This window comes from Schistocerca americana, chromosome 8 (assembly GCF_021461395.2).
Source record: "Schistocerca americana isolate TAMUIC-IGC-003095 chromosome 8, iqSchAmer2.1, whole genome shotgun sequence".
Taxonomy (NCBI): domain Eukaryota; kingdom Metazoa; phylum Arthropoda; class Insecta; order Orthoptera; family Acrididae; genus Schistocerca; species Schistocerca americana.
In genome coordinates, this window is record NC_060126.1 from 95327088 (window position 1) to 95345263 (window position 18176).

Below are 18176 nucleotides of genomic sequence, written 5' to 3' on the forward strand. Positions count from 1 at the left end.
GTATGCTGTTAACGCTGTATCAAAGCACCCCAGCCGACGCTGTGGGCGTAATAATCGAGCTCGGCACAGTCCGCAAAAGAAATAATTTTAGCAGAGCGTGGTTTCGATCCACGGACCTCTGGGTTATGGGCCCAGCACGCTTCCACTGCGCCACTCTGCTGCCTGGGGTTGCGCCGGCTCTTCGCCACGTGACGTGGGACACTTGGAAAGTGTTGTCTGCGTCGCTTTCACACGCCTGTATTTAATTGCGTATCATCTCCTACAGCTCTCAGCTTGACTTGTCTCGACTTTGCTCGACTGACGCTACGCTGACGCTTGCAGGCAGCGATATTTACCACGATCGACTCGACATGCAGCTGCGAGATGCACAGGAGCAACAAAGCACTCCACGGTGCGGCGACATACGAAATCCACTGCCCAGCTACGCGTCGGCAACTAACAAAACGCCGACCCTGCCAGGATTCGAACCTGGAATCTTCTGATCCGTAGTCAGACGCGTTATCCGTTGCGCCACAGGGCCAGTGGCAGCATTTCTTTCTACGAGACAAGTGCAGTTCGCTAAGAAACGTGTTCTCCATGGCTGAGCAAGCTCCCAAGGAAGGTACCCTTCGTGCAGCTGCGTGGCCGCAGTGCGCCTGCAGAGCTTAGAGCTTGCCACGCATCTGCTCTCGCTGTTCGACAGGTAGCAGAAGGCAAGGCGCGCGTTTTCCCACGTTTTCTCGACGACGAGAGCCGGTTGATGTGCATGTAAGCGTAGCATATGAAACAAGAATAGCACGAAGCATTGGTAGTCAGGTGCCAAAGTCGCAGTATGGCATCAGGTGGCGATCGTATGTTTCTGTGGCCACCACTGGTTTGCAGCAAAGTGAATACCGCTAACTGAAAGCACTCTGTTGTAGCCCCAGTGGCGCAATTGGTTAGCGCACGGTACTTATAAGGCAGTAGCCGTGAGCAATGCCGGGGTTGTGAGTTCGAGCCTCACCTGGGGCATACTTTTATTTCTTAGCAGCTGTCTCTGACAGCAACAGGAGGCTAGGTTTGAGATGTATCAGCTATTTGAGTAACATAATTGTGCATTCGAGACGCTAGCTGCGTCTTCCTCGGTAGTATAGTGGTTAGTATCCCCGCCTGTCACGCGGGAGACCGGGGTTCGATTCCCCGCCGGGGAGGCACATCCGATTTGTAATTGCTGCTCTATCACTCGCCGAACTTAGTGTAGGTCGTTTGCGGCTACTAGCACCATATCTCTCGCACACAGGCACCTGTCTACAGCGCATCGTCGGTAGTATAGTGGTTAGTATCCCCGCCTGTCACGCGGGAGACCGGGGTTCGATTCCCCGCCGGGGAGATGCGATTTTTATCTCACAACCCTGTTCGAGTGTTGCGCGTATGTGGGTCGTAAGAGCATTAACTTTGCGATCGTGGAGTGTAGTTGGCGCAAAATCTTAAAAAATGCTACAACTTAGGAAGTGGTTCTCGCATTCTTCACATTTCAGAATTGCGGGGTATGCTGTTAACGCTGTATCAAAGCACCCCAGCCGACGCTGTGGGCGTAATAATCGAGCTCGGCACAGTCCGCAAAAGAAATAATTTTAGCAGAGCGTGGTTTCGATCCACGGACCTCTGGGTTATGGGCCCAGCACGCTTCCACTGCGCCACTCTGCTGCCTGGGGTTGCGCCGGCTCTTCGCCACGTGACGTGGGACACTTGGAAAGTGTTGTCTGCGTCGCTTTCACACGCCTGTATTTAATTGCGTATCATCTCCTACAGCTCTCAGCTTGACATGTCTCGACTTTGCTCGACTGACGCTACGCTGACGCTTGCAGGCAGCGATATTTACCACGATCGACTCGACATGCAGCTGCGAGATGCACAGGAGCAACAAAGCACTCCACGGTGCGGCGACATACGAAATCCACTGCCCAGCTACGCGTCGGCAACTAACAAAACGCCGACCCTGCCGGGATTCGAACCTGGAATCTTCTGATCCGTAGTCAGACGCGTTATCCGTTGCGCCACAGGGCCAGTGGCAGCATTTCTTTCTACGAGACAAGTGCAATTCGCTAAGAAACGTGTTCTCCATGGCTGAGCAAGCTCCCAAGGAAGGTACCTTTCGTGCAGCTGCGTGGCCGCAGTGCGCCTGCAGAGCTTAGAGCTTGCCACGCATCTGCTCTCGCTGTTCGACAGGTAGCAGAAGGCAAGGCGCGCGTTTTCCCACGTTTTCTCGACGACGAGAGCCGGTTGATGTGCATGTAAGCGTAGCATATGAAACAAGAATAGCACGAAGCATTGGTAGTCAGGTGCCAAAGTCGCAGTATGGCATCAGGTGGCGATCGTATGTTTCTGTGGCCACCACTGGTTTGCAGCAAAGTGAATACCGCTAACTGAAAGCACTCTGTTGTAGCCGCAGTGGCGCAATTGGTTAGCGCACGGTACTTATAAGGCAGTAGCCGTGAGCAATGCCGGGGTTGTGAGTTCGAGCCTCACCTGGGGCATACTTTTATTTCTTAGCAGCTGTCTCTGACAGCAACAGGAGGCTAGGTTTGAGATGTATCAGCTATTTGAGTAACATAATTGTGCATTCGAGACGCTAGCTGCGTCTTCCTCGGTAGTATAGTGGTTAGTATCCCCGCCTGTCACGCGGGAGACCGGGGTTCGATTCCCCGCCGGGGAGGCACATCCGATTTGTAATTGCTGCTCTATCACTCGCCGAACTTAGTGTAGGTCGTTTGCGGCTACTAGCACCATATCTCTCGCACACAGGCACCTGTCTACAGCGCATCCTCGGTAGTATAGTGGTTAGTATCCCCGCCTGTCACGCGGGAGACCGGGGTTCGATTCCCCGCCGGGGAGATGCGATTTTTATCTCACAACCCTGTTCGAGTGTTGCGCGTATGTGGGTCGTAAGAGCATTAACTTTGCGATCGTGGAGTGTAGTTGGCGCAAAATCTTAAAAAATGCTACAACTTAGGAAGTGGTTCTCGCATTCTTCACATTTCAGAATTGCGGGGTATGCTGTTAACGCTGTATCAAAGCACCCCAGCCGACGCTGTGGGCGTAATAATCGAGCTCGGCACAGTCCGCAAAAGAAATAATTTTAGCAGAGCGTGGTTTCGATCCACGGACCTCTGGGTTATGGGCCCAGCACGCTTCCACTGCGCCACTCTGCTGCCTGGGGTTGCGCCGGCTCTTCGCCACGTGACGTGGGACACTTGGAAAGTGTTGTCTGCGTCGCTTTCACACGCCTGTATTTAATTGCGTATCATCTCCTACAGCTCTCAGCTTGACTTGTCTCGACTTTGCTCGACTGACGCTACGCTGACGCTTGCAGGCAGCGATATTTACCACGATCGACTCGACATGCAGCTGCGAGATGCACAGGAGCAACAAAGCACTCCACGGTGCGGCGACATACGAAATCCACTGCCCAGCTACGCGTCGGCAACTAACAAAACGCCGACCCTGCCAGGATTCGAACCTGGAATCTTCTGATCCGTAGTCAGACGCGTTATCCGTTGCGCCACAGGGCCAGTGGCAGCATTTCTTTCTACGAGACAAGTGCAATTCGCTAAGAAACGTGTTCTCCATGGCTGAGCAAGCTCCCAAGGAAGGTACCTTTCGTGCAGCTGCGTGGCCGCAGTGCGCCTGCAGAGCTTAGAGCTTGCCACGCATCTGCTCTCGCTGTTCGACAGGTAGCAGAAGGCAAGGCGCGCGTTTTCCCACGTTTTCTCGACGACGAGAGCCGGTTGATGTGCATGTAAGCGTAGCATATGAAACAAGAATAGCACGAAGCATTGGTAGTCAGGTGCCAAAGTCGCAGTATGGCATCAGGTGGCGATCGTATGTTTCTGTGGCCACCACTGGTTTGCAGCAAAGTGAATACCGCTAACTGAAAGCACTCTGTTGTAGCCCCAGTGGCATTCCGGCTCTAGCTGTCAGCGCGTTAGGACGTGTCCGCTGCTGCTCCGTGTTTACGTTAGTGGTGCCGCCGCGTCCTGAGTTTAATTTGTTGCTGTTTGTGAATTTCTGTGTTTCTACGTGTCTGGTGTCATTGTGCTAAGTTTCTGTGTATTTTCGTCCGTTATAACGGTTGTGTTTTGGTGGAATTTCGGTTTATTACCGGAATCTCCTCGCGACTGATGAAAAATGGCTGGAATTGTACGGAAGAATACCCTGGTTTTCTCATTTGAGAAGGAAACGCGTGCAGTGCAACCTACGGCTTTGGAAATCCATGACTGGCTGACCGACGTAATTGGAGTAAGTTCTGATTCCGTACATACCACCCAGTTAGATGCTGACAAATACTGTGTCTTTGTAAAATTTTTTAATCCTGTTGATGTTGAGAAGCTGTTATTGAGGTGCGGTAGTGTTGCTGAATTTGTGCACAGAGATGGGTCTAAAAGTAGTGTTTCAATTCGCAAAGCGGATATCACGTATAAATCAGTCAGAGTGCTAAACGTTCCTATTGAAGTAGATAATCAGCTGATTAAAGAGGCGCTTTCGAAATACGGGGAGATCCAGTCCGTTGTCAACGAAAGGTGGTCGAAATTGTATAAATTGCAGTGTTTCAATGGCATTCGATCAGTAGAAATGGAAGTTAAAGCCAATATCCCATCTTTTATTTCTATTGCTGGTCATAAAGCGCATATCGTATATTCAGGGCAGGTGCAGACTTGTAATATTTGCAATGCAACGGGTCATTTCCGTCAAGACTGTCCCCGCCGTGTCTATGTCCTTAAAAATAGCCTTACGCAGCGTCAGCGACTTACGCTTAATGATGTTCTGCCTAACAATCATCAACCTCCCCCGGCTGGTAATGATGGAGCCAGTACTTCTGAAGTAACTGCCGTAAATGTCGCTGATTTCCCTCCCTTGCATGTAATTACCGATCGCAGTTCTCTTACCCGTGAATGCGATCTGCAACCTAAAAAGAGACCTTTAGAGACAACTGAAGACTGTTCAGACGATGATACATCACAGTCCAACCGTAAACAAAAGCAATGCAGCGAGGGTGCGGGTGAGGACGTAGACAGTAAACATGCGGCAGTGACGCCAGCAGCAGAGGCCCTCCCGCCGTCAGCTGCTGTTGCCACAGTGTTAGAAAACATGGACGCGAAACCACTGGCTCCGACCACGGTAACACGGAAGTCGAGTTCTGAGGAACAGCAAGTGATGGATCGGACTCAGCCTTGCGAATCTACAGACACACAGCACTCCCTCCCCGATGCACAGATAGAAGTCGCGGAAGGAACTGAAACTGGAACTAGGCTTAGCAAACAGGACTGTGTAGAGGCCACCTCCGAACCATCGGCGCAAGATGCGGATCACTCGCGTCCACACACTGCCACTGCAGAGGTTCCACGACGCAGGCTAAAACCTCAACCGAACCTCAAAGCATCTCGTCACGCCGATAAACAAAAACTAGGAAAAGATGATGTGAAAGCCAAAAACGTATCATATGAAATAATTACTGCAGTATCCCCTGAGAAAAACTCAAAGAACCTTGATGGTGCAAAACCCCACTGTAAAGATAAGTCTGACCCGGTAACGAATCCATCATTGAACTGACACAGCCAAGTCTAACTCGAGAAATTATACTGCTAAGTGCCACCATGTTCCTGCACAATTTCGGTGACAACGGAATTACCAATCTGCCAAATTCGTAGTTGACTGTTTTTAATATAGTTTTTTTTTTCTTCTTTTCTTCTATTACCTCCAGGAGTAATTGTTACTTTTCTCTGACAGTAGGGATTTTTTTTTTTTTTTCCTTATTTTCACGAGGAACCTACATGTGCCAGGCATACACAATAACAACTATAAACATTAACAGGATTAAGTCAGAAACGAAGATTGCTGCTCTCAAGGATTTCCTTTATGAATCCGGAACTGACATTGCTTTGCTGCAAGAAGTCACGATGCCTGACCTTAAAGTTGCCGGCTATGTAGAAATACTAAATATCTCACTCGAAACAAAGGTGGGCACAGCAATTTTAATCCGGGAAGGGATCCCTGTAACTGATGTCGAGAGACTGGACTCGGGCAGAGCAATAGGAATTAAAGTTTTTGACGTTACTATTATTAACCTGTATGCCCCGTCAGGGACCTCCAATAGACCGGAAAGGGCAAATTTTTTTAGAGAAGAAATAATATATTTATTACGGAAAAACCCACCAGAACTTTTAATTGGCGGCGATTTTAACTGTGTACTAAATAAAAAAGATCAGACTCCAAATTTTAATTGCTGTAACGAATTGAAGCGGTTAGTAACGGATCTAAACCTCAGAGATACTTGGGAAATTAAATATCCCACTGTTGTTGCATATACGTATATAGCTACACAGTCCTGTAGCAGGATTGATAGGATATATGTGTCACAAGGTATGGAAAGATCCTTAGTTAAAGTCGAGACAATTCCTGTATATTTTTCCGACCATTGCAGTATGCTGGCTTCCATCAATTTAAGGGCACAACCATCTCGCCGTTTAAGAAGTCAGTGGAAGCTGAATGTATCCTTGCTACAGGACAATGAGTTAGCAGATGTTGTCAACGAAACGTGGAACATGTGCTTGCGCTCGATAGATCGCTATGTGACTGTTACGGACTGGTGGTGCAACAGGGCCAAACCAAAACTGAGGAACGTTTTAATTCAGTACAGTCTTCAACGATCCCGAGAACTCAAGAACACCGTAGAATTTTATTACGCAATGTTACGGAACTTGTATGAACAGGCGAGCACTTCCGGCATTCGTTTGGAAGACATTAAAAAAACTAAGGCCAAATTACTCCGCATTAAACAACAACAGCTGGAAGGACTAAAAGTAAGGTCAAAAGCCAAGACATTATCAGAGGACGAAACTGCTTCCTTATATCACCTATTGAGACACGCAAAACATAGGAGACGAACCTTTCTTGATGAGATCCAGACTCCGACCGGTCTGACCATTACTTCTCAGAAAGAGATCGTCAACGAGGTTTTCAAGTGTTACCACAATCTCTATTCAGCCAGTCAGTTATGCGAAGAATCATTCGACGAATTTCTTGGCGGCATAGTTCCTCAGCTGTCAGCAGAGGAAAATGAAGGACTTCTTACTGATTTCACTGAAGAGGATCTCCACGACACCGTCCGCAAGTCTCCTTTAAACAAGTCACCGGGGCCGGATGGGCTGCCCGTTGAATTTTATCTACGATACTGGCCACTCATCGGAGAAAAGTTTACTCAAATGGCAAACGAGATTATCCAAGGAAAACCACTACCTGCTGCTATGAAAGAATGCACAATAGTATTAGTTCCTAAGACTACATCGAAGCGCAATCTACACAACTTTCGCCCTATTTCGTTGCTTAACTCCGACTACAAAATCATAGCTAGACTGTTAAATAACAGACTTTCACTTTTAGCCAAAAAAATAGTAAGTCCACATCAGTCATGTGTACCTGGCAGAACTATTTTCAAAAGTATTGCGGAATACAGGGATTTAATTGCCATCGCCTCTGTGACGAACATCAAATGTGCCATCTGTTTTATCGATTTTCACAAAGCCTTCGACCGTGTGGATCACAGGTTCCTTCTTACAACAATGAGAAAAATAGGCTTTGACGAACGAGTTCTCAGTGTGGTCACGAACGTTGCGTTGGGGATCAACGCAAGTATCTCTGTCAACTGCCAAAGAACTAAGCAGATCCCGATACGGCGTGGCGTTCCTCAAGGCAGCCCGCTTTCCATGCTTCTATTCGTCTTTTCCTTGGAGCCGTTACTGCGCAGTCTTCACGTCAATCTAACAGGTATTACGTTAGCAGGTCACAAAACAGTCACAAATGCATACGCTGATGATGTAGGCGTCGTATTACGGAACGTCGATGACATTACCAAATTAGAATTGCTCATTAAAAAGTACTGCAGCGTGTCGGGTGCTACCACCAATGCTAATAAGAGCAGATTGCTAAACCTGCGGGGTTTTCAACACGTAACTGTCACTTGGGCAACACAGGTCACTCAGTGCAAATCACTTGGGACGACTCTGACTATGTGTCCAATCAAAATGGCGGCCATTAATTGGAAAACAACATCCGGGTGCATTCAAGGAGCCACCAGAGAAAACCTGCTCCGACCTTTAAATCAATTTCAAAGAATTCGTTTAATTAATAATTGCCTTTTATCAAAAGCTTATTATACGGCGCAACTCTTTCCACTCCCCACCATGATCGCTGGAAAGATAATGTCAATCGTCACTAACTACCTATGGCGAGGTGAAGTGTTTAGAGTGACTGGGAGAACAGCTACCCTCGATCCCAGCAATGGAGGTCTGGGATTAACGGACATTAAGAATAAGGCCTCGGCTCTTTTCCTCAAACGGACCACTAGTCTTCTCAACGAAAACGCTACCAGCATTACAACTAAGTTATTTGAAATTCTTACACCTGCAAGTCTCCACGCGCCAGTTGATGTGCACAAAATCAATCCCCGCCTTCGTCATGTGCGTACATTTTTCATCGATATGAGTTATATTAATAGCGAAATAACTAATTCGCGGCAGTTAACGGCCCGAGCAATTCTGTGTCTCAAGAAGAAAAATGAAGGGAAGAATAAAATAGAGGAAAAATATCCGCATTACAATTGGACAACTATATGGAAGAATATTAACCTGCGAGTTCTCTCCTCCGACGCAAAAACATCATGGTACAAATCAGTCACCAATATAGTCAGTACCAACGAACGGCTGCACTCAATTGGGATTAGCCAAACAAACCTTTGTCTCAAATGTAATCTCGTCGACACAACAGTACACAGATTCACGTGTGCTGGGCATATGAAGAACTGGCAATGGTTGAGAGACCAATTGGCTTTTCTGACACGATCGTCCACAGACAATTTTCAGCCTCTGATCCTTCTCCGGCCACAGGTACAGTATTTCCCTGCAACCAAAAACAACTCAATTCATTGGTTAATGGGAACATACGTTAGCTATGTTATTAATAACTTAGGAACCGACGATCTCATTGATTTTCATATGTACCTGAAAAATGAATATGATAGAATAGTTAAATATCCAGGCCATAAGCAGACGTACGGCAACATGCTCAAAATTGTCTTTGAGCGACTGGGAGTCGGATAACAGAGAAGAGCAAACAAAAGACTCCGTTTTATACAACAATAATTGGAGCAGCAAAGAACCGTTTATGATTCAGCTCATCTTTACATTTTAAGTACCATATTTAAGTAGCAACAAATGAAGGGAGTCCTGCAATTTATTTCACGAATTTTTTCAGAGAAGAAAGTCATTTATTTTACGATTATCCTCAACCAGCAATTCAATTCAATTTTTGCAATTATGAAACCTAGCCAAGATCGGCAATTAATAATACAAAATTCAATGCACGCAATATAAAGGAAATACCGTCACTAGGTGACAGATGAAAAAAAAAAAAAAAAAAAAAGTGGCGCAATTGGTTAGCGCACGGTACTTATAAGGCAGTAGCCGTGAGCAATGCCGGGGTTGTGAGTTCGAGCCTCACCTGGGGCATACTTTTATTTCTTAGCAGCTGTCTCTGACAGCAACAGGAGGCTAGGTTTGAGATGTATCAGCTATTTGAGTAACATAATTGTGCATTCGAGACGCTAGCTGCGTCTTCCTCGGTAGTATAGTGGTTAGTATCCCCGCCTGTCACGCGGGAGACCGGGGTTCGATTCCCCGCCGGGGAGGCACATCCGATTTGTAATTGCTGCTCTATCACTCGCCGAACTTAGTGTAGGTCGTTTGCGGCTACTAGTACCATATCTCTCGCACACAGGCACCTGTCTACAGCGCATCCTCGGTAGTATAGTGGTTAGTATCCCCGCCTGTCACGCGGGAGACCGGGGTTCGATTCCCCGCCGGGGAGACGCGATTTTTATCTCACAACCCTGTTCGAGTGTTGCGCGTATGTGGGTCGTAAGAGCATTAACTTTGCGATCGTGGAGTGTAGTTGGCGCAAAATCTTAAAAAATGCTACAACTTAGGAAGTGGTTCTCGCATTCTTCACATTTCAGAATTGCGGGGTATGCTGTTAACGCTGTATCAAAGCACCCCAGCCGACGCTGTGGGCGTAATAATCGAGCTCGGCACAGTCCGCAAAAGAAATAATTTTAGCAGAGCGTGGTTTCGATCCACGGACCTCTGGGTTATGGGCCCAGCACGCTTCCACTGCGCCACTCTGCTGCCTGGGGTTGCGCCGGCTCTTCGCCACGTGACGTGGGACACTTGGAAAGTGTTGTCTGCGTCGCTTTCACACGCCTGTATTTAATTGCGTATCATCTCCTACAGCTCTCAGCTTGACTTGTCTCGACTTTGCTCGACTGACGCTACGCTGACGCTTGCAGGCAGCGATATTTACCACGATCGACTCGACATGCAGCTGCGAGATGCACAGGAGCAACAAAGCACTCCACGGTGCGGCGACATACGAAATCCACTGCCCAGCTACGCGTCGGCAACTAACAAAACGCCGACCCTGCCAGGATTCGAACCTGGAATCTTCTGATCCGTAGTCAGACGCGTTATCCGTTGCGCCACAGGGCCAGTGGCAGCATTTCTTTCTACGAGACAAGTGCAATTCGCTAAGAAACGTGTTCTCCATGGCTGAGCAAGCTCCCAAGGAAGGTACCTTTCGTGCAGCTGCGTGGCCGCAGTGCGCCTGCAGAGCTTAGAGCTTGCCACGCATCTGCTCTCGCTGTTCGACAGGTAGCAGAAGGCAAGGCGCGCGTTTTCCCACGTTTTCTCGACGACGAGAGCCGGTTGATGTGCATGTAAGCGTAGCATATGAAACAAGAATAGCACGAAGCATTGGTAGTCAGGTGCCAAAGTCGCAGTATGGCATCAGGTGGCGATCGTATGTTTCTGTGGCCACCACTGGTTTGCAGCAAAGTGAATACCGCTAACTGAAAGCACTCTGTTGTAGCCCCAGTGGCGCAATTGGTTAGCGCACGGTACTTATAAGGCAGTAGCCGTGAGCAATGCCGGGGTTGTGAGTTCGAGCCTCACCTGGGGCATACTTTTATTTCTTAGCAGCTGTCTCTGACAGCAACAGGAGGCTAGGTTTGAGATGTATCAGCTATTTGAGTAACATAATTGTGCATTCGAGACGCTAGCTGCGTCTTCCTCGGTAGTATAGTGGTTAGTATCCCCGCCTGTCACGCGGGAGACCGGGGTTCGATTCCCCGCCGGGGAGGCACATCCGATTTGTAATTGCTGCTCTATCACTCGCCGAACTTAGTGTAGGTCGTTTGCGGCTACTAGCACCATATCTCTCGCACACAGGCACCTGTCTACAGCGCATCCTCGGTAGTATAGTGGTTAGTATCCCCGCCTGTCACGCGGGAGACCGGGGTTCGATTCCCCGCCGGGGAGATGCGATTTTTATCTCACAACCCTGTTCGAGTGTTGCGCGTATGTGGGTCGTAAGAGCATTAACTTTGCGATCGTGGAGTGTAGTTGGCGCAAAATCTTAAAAAATGCTACAACTTAGGAAGTGGTTCTCGCATTCTTCACATTTCAGAATTGCGGGGTATGCTGTTAACGCTGTATCAAAGCACCCCAGCCGACGCTGTGGGCGTAATAATCGAGCTCGGCACAGTCCGCAAAAGAAATAATTTTAGCAGAGCGTGGTTTCGATCCACGGACCTCTGGGTTATGGGCCCAGCACGCTTCCACTGCGCCACTCTGCTGCCTGGGGTTGCGCCGGCTCTTCGCCACGTGACGTGGGACACTTGGAAAGTGTTGTCTGCGTCGCTTTCACACGCCTGTATTTAATTGCGTATCATCTCCTACAGCTCTCAGCTTGACTTGTCTCGACTTTGCTCGACTGACGCTACGCTGACGCTTGCAGGCAGCGATATTTACCACGATCGACTCGACATGCAGCTGCGAGATGCACAGGAGCAACAAAGCACTCCACGGTGCGGCGACATACGAAATCCACTGCCCAGCTACGCGTCGGCAACTAACAAAACGCCGACCCTGCCAGGATTCGAACCTGGAATCTTCTGATCCGTAGTCAGACGCGTTATCCGTTGCGCCACAGGGCCAGTGGCAGCATTTCTTTCTACGAGACAAGTGCAATTCGCTAAGAAACGTGTTCTCCATGGCTGAGCAAGCTCCCAAGGAAGGTACCTTTCGTGCAGCTGCGTGGCCGCAGTGCGCTTGCAGAGCTTAGAGCTTGCCACGCATCTGCTCTCGCTGTTCGACAGGTAGCAGAAGGCAAGGCGCGCGTTTTCCCACGTTTTCTCGACGACGAGAGCCGGTTGATGTGCATGTAAGCGTAGCATATGAAACAAGAATAGCACGAAGCATTGGTAGTCAGGTGCCAAAGTCGCAGTATGGCATCAGGTGGCGATCGTATGTTTCTGTGGCCACCACTGGTTTGCAGCAAAGTGAATACCGCTAACTGAAAGCACTCTGTTGTAGCCCCAGTGGCGCAATTGGTTAGCGCACGGTACTTATAAGGCAGTAGCCGTGAGCAATGCCGGGGTTGTGAGTTCGAGCCTCACCTGGGGCATACTTTTATTTCTTAGCAGCTGTCTCTGACAGCAACAGGAGGCTAGGTTTGAGATGTATCAGCTATTTGAGTAACATAATTGTGCATTCGAGACGCTAGCTGCGTCTTCCTCGGTAGTATAGTGGTTAGTATCCCCGCCTGTCACGCGGGAGACCGGGGTTCGATTCCCCGCCGGGGAGGCACATCCGATTTGTAATTGCTGCTCTATCACTCGCCGAACTTAGTGTAGGTCGTTTGCGGCTACTAGCACCATATCTCTCGCACACAGGCACCTGTCTACAGCGCATCCTCGGTAGTATAGTGGTTAGTATCCCCGCCTGTCACGCGGGAGACCGGGGTTCGATTCCCCGCCGGGGAGATGCGATTTTTATCTCACAACCCTGTTCGAGTGTTGCGCGTATGTGGGTCGTAAGAGCATTAACTTTGCGATCGTGGAGTGTAGTTGGCGCAAAATCTTAAAAAATGCTACAACTTAGGAAGTGGTTCTCGCATTCTTCACATTTCAGAATTGCGGGGTATGCTGTTAACGCTGTATCAAAGCACCCCAGCCGACGCTGTGGGCGTAATAATCGAGCTCGGCACAGTCCGCAAAAGAAATAATTTTAGCAGAGCGTGGTTTCGATCCACGGACCTCTGGGTTATGGGCCCAGCACGCTTCCACTGCGCCACTCTGCTGCCTGGGGTTGCGCCGGCTCTTCGCCACGTGACGTGGGACACTTGGAAAGTGTTGTCTGCGTCGCTTTCACACGCCTGTATTTAATTGCGTATCATCTCCTACAGCTCTCAGCTTGACTTGTCTCGACTTTGCTCGACTGACGCTACGCTGACGCTTGCAGGCAGCGATATTTACCTCGATCGACTCGACATGCAGCTGCGAGATGCACAGGAGCAACAAAGCACTCCACGGTGCGGCGACATACGAAATCCACTGCCCAGCTACGCGTCGGCAACTAACAAAACGCCGACCCTGCCAGGATTCGAACCTGGAATCTTCTGATCCGTAGTCAGACGCGTTATCCGTTGCGCCACAGGGCCAGTGGCAGCATTTCTTTCTACGAGACAAGTGCAATTCGCTAAGAAACGTGTTCTCCATGGCTGAGCAAGCTCCCAAGGAAGGTACCTTTCGTGCAGCTGCGTGGCCGCAGTGCGCCTGCAGAGCTTAGAGCTTGCCACGCATCTGCTCTCGCTGTTCGACAGGTAGCAGAAGGCAAGGCGCGCGTTTTCCCACGTTTTCTCGACGACGAGAGCCGGTTGATGTGCATGTAAGCGTAGCATATGAAACAAGAATAGCACGAAGCATTGGTAGTCAGGTGCCAAAGTCGCAGTATGGCATCAGGTGGCGATCGTATGTTTCTGTGGCCACCACTGGTTTGCAGCAAAGTGAATACCGCTAACTGAAAGCACTCTGTTGTAGCCCCAGTGGCGCAATTGGTTAGCGCACGGTACTTATAAGGCAGTAGCCGTGAGCAATGCCGGGGTTGTGAGTTCGAGCCTCACCTGGGGCATACTTTTATTTCTTAGCAGCTGTCTCTGACAGCAACAGGAGGCTAGGTTTGAGATGTATCAGCTATTTGAGTAACATAATTGTGCATTCGAGACGCTAGCTGCGTCTTCCTCGGTAGTATAGTGGTTAGTATCCCCGCCTGTCACGCGGGAGACCGGGGTTCGATTCCCCGCCGGGGAGGCACATCCGATTTGTAATTGCTGCTCTATCACTCGCCGAACTTAGTGTAGGTCGTTTGCGGCTACTAGCACCATATCTCTCGCACACAGGCACCTGTCTACAGCGCATCCTCGGTAGTATAGTGGTTAGTATCCACGCCTGTCACGCGGGAGACCGGGGTTCGATTCCCCGCCTTGGAGATGCGATTTTTATCTCACAACCCTGTTCGAGTGTTGCGCGTATGTGGGTCGTAAGAGCATTAACTTTGCGATCGTGGAGTGTAGTTGGCGCAAAATCTTAAAAAATGCTACAACTTAGGAAGTGGTTCTCGCATTCTTCACATTTCAGAATTGCGGGGTATGCTGTTAACGCTGTATCAAAGCACCCCAGCCGACGCTGTGGGCGTAATAATCGAGCTCGGCACAGTCCGCAAAAGAAATAATTTTAGCAGAGCGTGGTTTCGATCCACGGACCTCTGGGTTATGGGCCCAGCACGCTTCCACTGCGCCACTCTGCTGCCTGGGGTTGCGCCGGCTCTTCGCCACGTGACGTGGGACACTTGGAAAGTGTTGTCTGCGTCGCTTTCACACGCCTGTATTTAATTGCGTATCATCTCCTACAGCTCTCAGCTTGACTTGTCTCGACTTTGCTCGACTGACGCTACGCTGACGCTTGCAGGCAGCGATATTTACCACGATCGACTCGACATGCAGCTGCGAGATGCACAGGAGCAACAAAGCACTCCACGGTGCGGCGACATACGAAATCCACTGCCCAGCTACGCGTCGGCAACTAACAAAACGCCGACCCTGCCAGGATTCGAACCTGGAATCTTCTGATCCGTAGTCAGACGCGTTATCCGTTGCGCCACAGGGCCAGTGGCAGCATTTCTTTCTACGAGACAAGTGCAATTCGCTAAGAAACGTGTTCTCCATGGCTGAGCAAGCTCCCAAGGAAGGTACCTTTCGTGCAGCTGCGTGGCCGCAGTGCGCCTGCAGAGCTTAGAGCTTGCCACGCATCTGCTCTCGCTGTTCGACAGGTAGCAGAAGGCAAGGCGCGCGTTTTCCCACGTTTTCTCGACGACGAGAGCCGGTTGATGTGCATGTAAGCGTAGCATATGAAACAAGAATAGCACGAAGCATTGGTAGTCAGGTGCCAAAGTCGCAGTATGGCATCAGGTGGCGATCGTATGTTTCTGTGGCCACCACTGGTTTGCAGCAAAGTGAATACCGCTAACTGAAAGCACTCTGTTGTAGCCCCAGTGGCGCAATTGGTTAGCGCACGGTACTTATAAGGCAGTAGCCGTGAGCAATGCCGGGGTTGTGAGTTCGAGCCTCACCTGGGGCATACTTTTATTTCTTAGCAGCTGTCTCTGACAGCAACAGGAGGCTAGGTTTGAGATGTATCAGCTATTTGAGTAACATAATTGTGCATTCGAGACGCTAGCTGCGTCTTCCTCGGTAGTATAGTGGTTAGTATCCCCGCCTGTCACGCGGGAGACCGGGGTTCGATTCCCCGCCGGGGAGGCATATCCGATTTGTAATTGCTGCTCTATCACTCGCCGAACTTAGTGTAGGTCGTTTGCGGCTACTAGCACCATATCTCTCGCACACAGGCACCTGTCTACAGCGCATCCTCGGTAGTATAGTGGTTAGTATCCCCGCCTGTCACGCGGGAGACCGGGGTTCGATTCCCCGCCGGGGAGATGCGATTTTTATCTCACAACCCTGTTCGAGTGTTGCGCGTATGTGGGTCGTAAGAGCATTAACTTTGCGATCGTGGAGTGTAGTTGGCGCAAAATCTTAAAAAATGCTACAACTTAGGAAGTGGTTCTCGCATTCTTCACATTTCAGAATTGCGGGGTATGCTGTTAACGCTGTATCAAAGCACCCCAGCCGACGCTGTGGGCGTAATAATCGAGCTCGGCACAGTCCGCAAAAGAAATAATTTTAGCAGAGCGTGGTTTCGATCCACGGACCTCTGGGTTATGGGCCCAGCACGCTTCCACTGCGCCACTCTGCTGCCTGGGGTTGCGCCGGCTCTTCGCCACGTGACGTGGGACACTTGGAAAGTGTTGTCTGCGTCGCTTTCACACGCCTGTATTTAATTGCGTATCATCTCCTACAGCTCTCAGCTTGACTTGTCTCGACTTTGCTCGACTGACGCTACGCTGACGCTTGCAGGCAGCGATATTTACCACGATCGACTCGACATGCAGCTGCGAGATGCACAGGAGCAACAAAGCACTCCACGGTGCGGCGACATACGAAATCCACTGCCCAGCTACGCGTCGGCAACTAACAAAACGCCGACCCTGCCAGGATTCGAACCTGGAATCTTCTGATCCGTAGTCAGACGCGTTATCCGTTGCGCCACAGGGCCAGTGGCAGCATTTCTTTCTACGAGACAAGTGCAATTCGCTAAGAAACGTGTTCTCCATGGCTGAGCAAGCTCCCAAGGAAGGTACCTTTCGTGCAGCTGCGTGGCCGCAGTGCGCCTGCAGAGCTTAGAGCTTGCCACGCATCTGCTCTCGCTGTTCGACAGGTAGCAGAAGGCAAGGCGCGCGTTTTCCCACGTTTTCTCGACGACGAGAGCCGGTTGATGTGCATGTAAGCGTAGCATATGAAACAAGAATAGCACGAAGCATTGGTAGTCAGGTGCCAAAGTCGCAGTATGGCATCAGGTGGCGATCGTATGTTTCTGTGCCCACCATTGGTTTGCAGCAAAGTGAATACCGCTAACTGAAAGCACTCTGTTGTAGCCCCAGTGGCGCAATTGGTTAGCGCACGGTACTTATAAGGCAGTAGCCGTGAGCAATGCCGGGGTTGTGAGTTCGAGCCTCACCTGGGGCATACTTTTATTTCTTAGCAGCTGTCTCTGACAGCAACAGGAGGCTAGGTTTGAGATGTATCAGCTATTTGAGTAACATAATTGTGCATTCGAGACGCTAGCTGCGTCTTCCTCGGTAGTATAGTGGTTAGTATCCCCGCCTGTCACGCGGGAGACCGGGGTTCGATTCCCCGCCGGGGAGGCACATCCGATTTGTAATTGCTGCTCTATCACTCGCCGAACTTAGTGTAGGTCGTTTGCGGCTACTAGCACCATATCTCTCGCACACAGGCACCTGTCTACAGCGCATCCTCGGTAGTATAGTGGTTAGTATCCCCGCCTGTCACGCGGGAGACCGGGGTTCGATTCCCCGCCGGGGAGATGCGATTTTTATCTCACAACCCTGTTCGAGTGTTGCGCGTATGTGGGTCGTAAGAGCATTAACTTTGCGATCGTGGAGTGTAGTTGGCGCAAAATCTTAAAAAATGCTACAACTTAGGAAGTGGTTCTCGCATTCTTCACATTTCAGAATTGCGGGGTATGCTGTTAACGCTGTATCAAAGCACCCCAGCCGACGCTGTGGGCGTAATAATCGAGCTCGGCACAGTCCGCAAAAGAAATAATTTTAGCAGAGCGTGGTTTCGATCCACGGACCTCTGGGTTATGGGCCCAGCACGCTTCCACTGCGCCACTCTGCTGCCTGGGGTTGCGCCGGCTCTTCGCCACGTGACGTGGGACACTTGGAAAGTGTTGTCTGCGTCGCTTTCACACGCCTGTATTTAATTGCGTATCATCTCCTACAGCTCTCAGCTTGACTTGTCTCGACTTTGCTCGACTGACGCTACGCTGACGCTTGCAGGCAGCGATATTTACCACGATCGACTCGACATGCAGCTGCGAGATGCACAGGAGCAACAAAGCACTCCACGGTGCGGCGACATACGAAATCCACTGCCCAGCTACGCGTCGGCAACTAACAAAACGCCGACCCTGCCAGGATTCGAACCTGGAATCTTCTGATCCGTAGTCAGACGCGTTATCCGTTGCGCCACAGGGCCAGTGGCAGCATTTCTTTCTACGAGACAAGTGCAATTCGCTAAGAAACGTGTTCTCCATGGCTGAGCAAGCTCCCAAGGAAGGTACCTTTCGTGCA

At 50.0% G+C, this 18176-nt stretch overlaps 40 non-coding genes across 40 annotated transcripts; 22 read left to right on the forward strand and 18 right to left on the reverse strand.

The window, feature by feature from the left end:
- Positions 1-88: 88 nt before the first annotated feature.
- On the reverse strand, positions 89-160 carry Trnam-cau. Its single transcript has one exon. It is a non-coding gene; the product is annotated as a tRNA-Met (tRNA).
- Positions 161-447: 287 nt separating this feature from the next.
- On the reverse strand, positions 448-520 carry Trnar-acg. Its single transcript has one exon. It is a non-coding gene; the product is annotated as a tRNA-Arg (tRNA).
- A 378-nt stretch (positions 521-898) lies between these two features.
- Positions 899-990, forward strand: Trnai-uau. The gene is given in 2 exon segments: positions 899-936; positions 955-990. It is a non-coding gene; the product is annotated as a tRNA-Ile (tRNA).
- Positions 991-1097: 107 nt separating this feature from the next.
- Trnad-guc lies at positions 1098-1169 on the forward strand. The gene has a single exon. It is a non-coding gene; the product is annotated as a tRNA-Asp (tRNA).
- Positions 1170-1276: 107 nt separating this feature from the next.
- On the forward strand, positions 1277-1348 carry Trnad-guc. The gene has a single exon. It is a non-coding gene; the product is annotated as a tRNA-Asp (tRNA).
- Positions 1349-1593: 245 nt separating this feature from the next.
- Positions 1594-1665, reverse strand: Trnam-cau. Its single transcript has one exon. It is a non-coding gene; the product is annotated as a tRNA-Met (tRNA).
- Positions 1666-1952: 287 nt separating this feature from the next.
- Positions 1953-2025, reverse strand: Trnar-acg. Its single transcript has one exon. It is a non-coding gene; the product is annotated as a tRNA-Arg (tRNA).
- Positions 2026-2403: 378 nt separating this feature from the next.
- On the forward strand, positions 2404-2495 carry Trnai-uau. Its single transcript is given in 2 exon segments — positions 2404-2441; positions 2460-2495. It is a non-coding gene; the product is annotated as a tRNA-Ile (tRNA).
- A 107-nt stretch (positions 2496-2602) lies between these two features.
- Positions 2603-2674, forward strand: Trnad-guc. Its single transcript has one exon. It is a non-coding gene; the product is annotated as a tRNA-Asp (tRNA).
- A 107-nt stretch (positions 2675-2781) lies between these two features.
- Positions 2782-2853, forward strand: Trnad-guc. Its single transcript has one exon. It is a non-coding gene; the product is annotated as a tRNA-Asp (tRNA).
- Positions 2854-3098: 245 nt separating this feature from the next.
- On the reverse strand, positions 3099-3170 carry Trnam-cau. Its single transcript has one exon. It is a non-coding gene; the product is annotated as a tRNA-Met (tRNA).
- A 287-nt stretch (positions 3171-3457) lies between these two features.
- On the reverse strand, positions 3458-3530 carry Trnar-acg. The gene has a single exon. It is a non-coding gene; the product is annotated as a tRNA-Arg (tRNA).
- Positions 3531-9628: 6098 nt separating this feature from the next.
- Trnad-guc lies at positions 9629-9700 on the forward strand. The gene has a single exon. It is a non-coding gene; the product is annotated as a tRNA-Asp (tRNA).
- Positions 9701-9807: 107 nt separating this feature from the next.
- On the forward strand, positions 9808-9879 carry Trnad-guc. Its single transcript has one exon. It is a non-coding gene; the product is annotated as a tRNA-Asp (tRNA).
- A 245-nt stretch (positions 9880-10124) lies between these two features.
- Positions 10125-10196, reverse strand: Trnam-cau. Its single transcript has one exon. It is a non-coding gene; the product is annotated as a tRNA-Met (tRNA).
- Positions 10197-10483: 287 nt separating this feature from the next.
- On the reverse strand, positions 10484-10556 carry Trnar-acg. Its single transcript has one exon. It is a non-coding gene; the product is annotated as a tRNA-Arg (tRNA).
- A 378-nt stretch (positions 10557-10934) lies between these two features.
- Trnai-uau lies at positions 10935-11026 on the forward strand. Its single transcript is given in 2 exon segments — positions 10935-10972; positions 10991-11026. It is a non-coding gene; the product is annotated as a tRNA-Ile (tRNA).
- A 107-nt stretch (positions 11027-11133) lies between these two features.
- Trnad-guc lies at positions 11134-11205 on the forward strand. Its single transcript has one exon. It is a non-coding gene; the product is annotated as a tRNA-Asp (tRNA).
- Positions 11206-11312: 107 nt separating this feature from the next.
- Trnad-guc lies at positions 11313-11384 on the forward strand. The gene has a single exon. It is a non-coding gene; the product is annotated as a tRNA-Asp (tRNA).
- A 245-nt stretch (positions 11385-11629) lies between these two features.
- Trnam-cau lies at positions 11630-11701 on the reverse strand. The gene has a single exon. It is a non-coding gene; the product is annotated as a tRNA-Met (tRNA).
- Positions 11702-11988: 287 nt separating this feature from the next.
- Positions 11989-12061, reverse strand: Trnar-acg. The gene has a single exon. It is a non-coding gene; the product is annotated as a tRNA-Arg (tRNA).
- Positions 12062-12439: 378 nt separating this feature from the next.
- Trnai-uau lies at positions 12440-12531 on the forward strand. The gene is given in 2 exon segments: positions 12440-12477; positions 12496-12531. It is a non-coding gene; the product is annotated as a tRNA-Ile (tRNA).
- A 107-nt stretch (positions 12532-12638) lies between these two features.
- Positions 12639-12710, forward strand: Trnad-guc. The gene has a single exon. It is a non-coding gene; the product is annotated as a tRNA-Asp (tRNA).
- A 107-nt stretch (positions 12711-12817) lies between these two features.
- Trnad-guc lies at positions 12818-12889 on the forward strand. The gene has a single exon. It is a non-coding gene; the product is annotated as a tRNA-Asp (tRNA).
- A 245-nt stretch (positions 12890-13134) lies between these two features.
- Trnam-cau lies at positions 13135-13206 on the reverse strand. The gene has a single exon. It is a non-coding gene; the product is annotated as a tRNA-Met (tRNA).
- Positions 13207-13493: 287 nt separating this feature from the next.
- On the reverse strand, positions 13494-13566 carry Trnar-acg. Its single transcript has one exon. It is a non-coding gene; the product is annotated as a tRNA-Arg (tRNA).
- A 378-nt stretch (positions 13567-13944) lies between these two features.
- On the forward strand, positions 13945-14036 carry Trnai-uau. The gene is given in 2 exon segments: positions 13945-13982; positions 14001-14036. It is a non-coding gene; the product is annotated as a tRNA-Ile (tRNA).
- A 107-nt stretch (positions 14037-14143) lies between these two features.
- On the forward strand, positions 14144-14215 carry Trnad-guc. Its single transcript has one exon. It is a non-coding gene; the product is annotated as a tRNA-Asp (tRNA).
- Positions 14216-14639: 424 nt separating this feature from the next.
- Positions 14640-14711, reverse strand: Trnam-cau. The gene has a single exon. It is a non-coding gene; the product is annotated as a tRNA-Met (tRNA).
- Positions 14712-14998: 287 nt separating this feature from the next.
- Positions 14999-15071, reverse strand: Trnar-acg. The gene has a single exon. It is a non-coding gene; the product is annotated as a tRNA-Arg (tRNA).
- A 378-nt stretch (positions 15072-15449) lies between these two features.
- On the forward strand, positions 15450-15541 carry Trnai-uau. The gene is given in 2 exon segments: positions 15450-15487; positions 15506-15541. It is a non-coding gene; the product is annotated as a tRNA-Ile (tRNA).
- Positions 15542-15648: 107 nt separating this feature from the next.
- Trnad-guc lies at positions 15649-15720 on the forward strand. Its single transcript has one exon. It is a non-coding gene; the product is annotated as a tRNA-Asp (tRNA).
- Positions 15721-15827: 107 nt separating this feature from the next.
- On the forward strand, positions 15828-15899 carry Trnad-guc. The gene has a single exon. It is a non-coding gene; the product is annotated as a tRNA-Asp (tRNA).
- A 245-nt stretch (positions 15900-16144) lies between these two features.
- Positions 16145-16216, reverse strand: Trnam-cau. The gene has a single exon. It is a non-coding gene; the product is annotated as a tRNA-Met (tRNA).
- A 287-nt stretch (positions 16217-16503) lies between these two features.
- Trnar-acg lies at positions 16504-16576 on the reverse strand. The gene has a single exon. It is a non-coding gene; the product is annotated as a tRNA-Arg (tRNA).
- Positions 16577-16954: 378 nt separating this feature from the next.
- On the forward strand, positions 16955-17046 carry Trnai-uau. The gene is given in 2 exon segments: positions 16955-16992; positions 17011-17046. It is a non-coding gene; the product is annotated as a tRNA-Ile (tRNA).
- A 107-nt stretch (positions 17047-17153) lies between these two features.
- On the forward strand, positions 17154-17225 carry Trnad-guc. Its single transcript has one exon. It is a non-coding gene; the product is annotated as a tRNA-Asp (tRNA).
- Positions 17226-17332: 107 nt separating this feature from the next.
- On the forward strand, positions 17333-17404 carry Trnad-guc. Its single transcript has one exon. It is a non-coding gene; the product is annotated as a tRNA-Asp (tRNA).
- Positions 17405-17649: 245 nt separating this feature from the next.
- On the reverse strand, positions 17650-17721 carry Trnam-cau. The gene has a single exon. It is a non-coding gene; the product is annotated as a tRNA-Met (tRNA).
- Positions 17722-18008: 287 nt separating this feature from the next.
- Positions 18009-18081, reverse strand: Trnar-acg. The gene has a single exon. It is a non-coding gene; the product is annotated as a tRNA-Arg (tRNA).
- Between the last annotated feature and the right edge of the window lie 95 nt (positions 18082-18176).